Source organism: Dioscorea cayenensis, chromosome 18 (genome assembly GCF_009730915.1).
Source record: "Dioscorea cayenensis subsp. rotundata cultivar TDr96_F1 chromosome 18, TDr96_F1_v2_PseudoChromosome.rev07_lg8_w22 25.fasta, whole genome shotgun sequence".
In the NCBI taxonomy this organism is placed as follows: Eukaryota; Viridiplantae; Streptophyta; class Magnoliopsida; order Dioscoreales; family Dioscoreaceae; genus Dioscorea; species Dioscorea cayenensis.
This window is the reverse complement of record NC_052488.1, coordinates 14900161-14905600: the sequence shown is the minus strand read 5'-3', so window position 1 is coordinate 14905600 and position 5440 is coordinate 14900161. Positions and strand designations below refer to the sequence as shown.

The 5440-nt window shown below is 42.5% G+C and overlaps 1 non-coding gene across 1 annotated transcript; it reads left to right on the top strand.

Annotated features, from left to right (window-relative positions):
* Positions 1-5015: 5015 nt before the first annotated feature.
* LOC120283144 lies at positions 5016-5121 on the top strand. Its single transcript, XR_005543145.1, has one exon. It is a non-coding gene; the product is annotated as a small nucleolar RNA R71 (small nucleolar RNA).
* Positions 5122-5440: the final 319 nt, after the last annotated feature.

Here is a 5440-nt window from a genome sequence, read left to right as displayed (position 1 = left end):
AAAAAAAAAGAAAAAAAAAGATTGGAAATTGTTTGTTGTTTGTACATAGGGGGTGGAAAGAGCTACCACCCATGATGTATGTAGCTACTCTCATAAGTCGGATACTTGTTATGCCCTAATGAGAGAAAAAGCTATCTCATGGGATGTGTGAAAGCTACCATCCTTGGTAGAAAGAGCTACCTCCTCGAAAGTGTGAAAGCCACTTGGGAGGCATCTTGGGAAAGGGCTACCTTAGAGGTTGTGTGAAGCTACTACCTATTCTTTCTGTTTATAAATAAGTCCCGTGTTAATAAGAACTTGGTAGTGGACATAGTGTTGACATGAGTTGAGTTTTTCACACACACACGCTTTTGGATTTTATCACATTCATTTTTTATTGGATTGTTTGCTAGAGCATTGATTGTTTTGTCAAGTGTTTGATTCTCTCCATGACTGTAGAATTTTCTTCTTGTACTCTTTTGGTGAACCTAAGGCCAAGTACTTCTCTTTTCTTTCCATGAGTTTAATGTTTAATTTTGCTTGAGGACAAGCAAAGACTTAAGTGTGGGGGAGTTTGATAAGTGCTTGAATAGACATATTTTTATATATGTTTTACATGCATTGAGCATCATTTTTACTATGGTTTATGTCTCATATTGTGTATTTGGTGTTCTTTTATGCATATAGGTTGTGAATACCTTGAAGAGTAAAAAAGAAGCAAAGATAGGCTATAAAGACACAATGTTGGGAGTTCTTGTTAAATTCAAGTACCAAGACATGAGAGGAGTTCAAAAACATGTAGATGTGTGCCAACTTCTAAGAAGATTCAAGTCAATTCACTAGTTGGAAGGGCACAAAGGCAGCCACATCTTCATGTTCCTTCTCTTTGTGAAGATTGCAAGACCTCTCAAAGATACGTCAATGAAGAAAAGTTTTATAGCCTACCACATGGATGTGTGCCCGGACATGTGGCCTCAAGAGAAGAGTGTTTGAATCGCGTTTTGTGAATAGTACTGTAGCAACAGAAATGCAGCAATTTTACTGTAGCAATTTCACTATTCACGTGGAAATTCTTGCAGCCCATGCGGCCGCGTGGAAAATCCACACGGGCGCGTGAGGTCACGTGACAGGCGCGGTTTTGGGCTTTAAATAGGCCGTTTGCCCTATTTTTGAGGGACTTTTGGCGAGGGTTTTCGCGAGCACTTTGAAGGCAAGGCGGCTAGGGTTTTGGAGGAGGTCTTTGGCGATATTGGGGGCGTCCATCACCAACTTTTATCGATCTTCTCTCCGTCATAGCATAAAGGGAGCCTTCGGCGACCTAGCTTCGGAGAAGGATTCTTCAAGACGTTGGGCGACCCATCAAGGCCATCATCACGAATTTAAGGGGGTTTTACTTCATGGTTTTCATTGCTTTTCATTGTAATAATCATTGTTTTCTAACTTTCTCCATGGAGGGCTAACCCTTAGTAGGTATTTGGGCATGTGAACCCTAGGATCTATGTTTTTGTAATGATTTGCTTTATGTTTCTATTAAATCTGAGTTGATTTGAGTTTTAATCTTGTATTCCCATTGCTTGCTTATTTAACTAATCCTTGTGATTGATTGGATTCGCATGATTTGTTACTTTGATTTGAGAGAGGTCTCCATTAGAGTTAGAACTTTAAGGTTAAAGAGGGTTGAAAGGGTGAGTCATGAGATAGTGGAGTGTCCCCTTTCCCTTCCGATTGAGTGTTTCCCATCTCTGTATTCTTTAAACTCTATGCAACCATATTTGGTGTGAGGCATGAGATTGAGAGATTTCTCCGTCGGGACCTTGTAGTGGGTTAGAGATCCTTCGCCGGGAATTAGGGTTGGATCTATCTTTAGGAATCGGTTTCACTCTTAGGTGTCCTTAGAGCGTATTGCGGTCATATGGGGTGTGAGGTGTTGAGATTGAGCGATTTCTCCGCCGCGACCTTGTAGGGGACTAGTACCGGTGGCTTGGAGGCAAGGGTCAGTTGTTCTTGGATTACCTCAACTAATTAGACTCGGTTTAGAAGTATTTAGTGAATCATGAGCTTCATGTTAGATCCTAGGGGGAGCATTGTCCGGGTACCTCATCTTTATTGATTGAGATCTCCTTTACTTGTTTTCTTGCTCGTTTGCTTGCTTATTAATTCTCTTGCAATTAGTTCATTTCATCACATCCATTGATTTCGACTAGATAACTAAGAATTGGTTAATACTAATACTTCCGTTCCCTGTGGATTAGACTACCCACTCACCGGGGTAATTATTACTTCGACACCCGTGCACTTGCGGTTTACACGCATATTCGGACATGTCACAGAGTCATCCAGAGGGGCGAGTCCACACTCCTGTGTCTTCTCGGGATAAATTTGTAAGTCTCTATTAGAAGCATTTAGTGAATCATAAGCTTCATGTTAGATCCTAGGAGGGGCATTGTCCGGGTACCTCATCTTTATTGATTGAGATCTCCTTTACTTGTTTTCTTGCTCGTTTGCTTGCTTATTAATTCTCTTGCAATTAGTTCATTTCATCACATCCATTGATTTCAACTAAATAACTAAGAATTGGTTAATACTAATACTTTCGTTCCCTGTGGATTAGACTACCCACTCACCGGGGTAATTATTACTTCGACACCCGTGCACTTGCGGTGTACACGCATATTCGGGCATGTCAGAGAGTCATCCACAGGGGCGAGTCCACACTCCTGTGCCTTCTCGGGATAAATTTGTAAGTCTCTGCAGGAAAACGCACGCCCGTGGACTGTCACAAGGTCGTTCACAGGGGCCAGTCCACGCCCCTGTGCCCTCTCTAGATGATTTTTGAACGAAAATGCACGCCTATGCAGAAATTCCACAAGAATGTGTGTTTTCTCTGGACACTTCGAAAACACTGTAGGCTCTGCAGAAAATTCCTGAACATATATATAAACTCAAAGCCTGCCTTACAAAGCAACTTTACTCAGAGACAACACTGAAAATAAGCTAAAATAACCAAAACACAACAAAGCACACGATGACATCAAAAATCTACAAGAAAAATCATAACAAAAGCATTTAATGACCAAGACACCAACACTCATTCTTATTCATGCAAACTCTAATCTAAGAACTAGGAAAACAGTAAAAATTTGGGTTGCCTCCTAGAAAGTGCTTGTTTAACGTCACTAACCTTGACGTACCTTGTCTTACCTCACGGGGCTCATAGATGAAGGTTGCCCTCTTACCCATAACTTGAAAGCATGATGAGAAAAGCCTCTTGAAGGTAAAGGTGGAGTCATCCAGCTCGGTATATCCTAGCAAAGGTTCATCCAACTTGTTTGGTTCTTGCGCATCCCCAACAGCCTTGAAGCGTTTCCAGTGGAGTCTCCTTGCCCGCTTCATCTTCCGGAGCACCTTCTTCATGATCCCTGGGGTAGATGGCACCTTCTCCTCTAGACAAAGCACCATTACTTCCTCATTAACCTCATCTTGGTCTAGTAACCCTTTGTACGGGTCCGGATTGAATATTTCTTGCACATATTCATCAATTATCTCATCAGTAGTGTCGAGAAAATAAAGAGTATCATCAAAGTCAAGAGAATGCCGCATGGCTTCGGCGAGGCGGTATGTGAGCTTATCATCTCCAACCCTCAGTGTCAACTCGCCGCCGTCCATGTCAATCAATGCCTTGGAAGTGTGTAAGAATGGCCTCCCAAGTATCAAAGGAACATCTACATCCTCATCGACGTCCAACACCACAAAGTCTACAGGAAATATATACTTGTCGACCTTGACAAGCACATCTTCAATGATGGCCAAGGCTCTCCTAAGTCTAGCTTCTGAAAGAAAGAATATGGCATGGCATTGATACTAGACCCAGAATCTACCAATGCCATTTCTTCACCCAAATTGCCAATGTTGCACAGGATGATGAAACTTCCTGGGTCTTTCTTCTTGTTCGGCATGTTCTTTTGCAACACTGTCGGGCAAGATGCATCTAGAATCACGGAGGCACTCTCCTCCAATTTCATTTTGTTGGTTAATAAATCTTTCAAGAACTTGGCATACCTAGGCATTTGGGATAATGCCTCAACAAAGTGAATGTTTATATGTAGTTGCCTAAACAAATCCAGAAACGTCTTGTACTGCTCATCCACTTGGTCGTTCTTCAATCCAAAGGGATAAGGGATTCTTGGCTTGTAAGGTGGGGGTGCAACCTCTTTATCCTTGGTTGCTTCCATCTTAACCTCTACAACCTCCGGTGCTTAAACATTGGTCTTCTCACTATGAGGTCTACCTTCAACTTCACGACCACTTCTCAAAGTGCTCGCCTTCACTTGTTCTCTTAGATTAGTCTTGGTGTTGCTAGGTAGACTTCCTTGAGGTCTCTGATAGAGACTTTCTAATTTGCCGCACTTGATTTTCTAGATTGTGCAATAAAGCGGTGTGTTTACGAAGTGTAGCCTCGACCGATTGGAACTGTAACTCTGATGATTGCACAAATCAAGTCAAGGCCTTCTCTTGATCGGTCATCTCGGTCTCCAAACCTGAAACTCGATTACCCATGTTTGGGGCTTGTTATTGTTGAAAACTTAGTGGTGCGGTGGCCTTTTGTTGCCTTTGGTTGTTCCATGAAAAATTAGAGTGGTTCCTCCAACCTGAATTGTAGGTATTGTTATAAGGGTTACCTCGGTTTCTCATTGCATTACCCACATAATCAACTTGCTCAGTGGAGGGTGTACCACCAACTGCTATCAGGCAATCGGAGGAGGCATATCCTCCACCGTACCCGATGCAAGTAGTCACGGCCACCACTCTATTAGAAGTTAGAAGGTCTAACTTTTTACTCAATGATTTTACTTGGGCCGCCAAAGAAGTGACTGCATCTATTTCATGGAGTTCGGTCACTTTCTTCTTTTCCCACGCATTGTAGGGCTTCTTCCGGGGTTTTATTCCCCATTGTACCTCTTGTGGCGGCATCTAGCAATTGCCTTATACTCGGATTCAACACATTATAGAAAGTCTGAATAATCATCCATTCGGGAAATTCGTGTTGTGGGCACCTGCACAAAAGGTCCTTGAAGTGCTCCCATGTCTCAAACAATGATTCCAATTCCATGTGCACAAATGACGATATCTCATTGTGAAGCTTGGCCGACATCCCCGGAGGAAAGTATCTTGCAAGGAAAGCTTCGACCATCTCATTCCAAGTCGTGATGGATGCTTTTGGCAAGAAATGAAGCCACTTCTTGGCTCTCCCTTTGAGTAAAAATGGGAAAGCCCTCAATCTGATAGCATCATCCAATACACCGTTAATCTTCAGCATATCATAAACTGATAAGAAGTTCTCTATATGGTTGTTTGGATCCTCATCGGCCATACCATTAAACTGCTCTGACTGCTGAATCATTTGGATGAATGGCGGCTTTAGCTCAAAGTTCGGAGCCGTAATCGGGGTCGCACAATACTC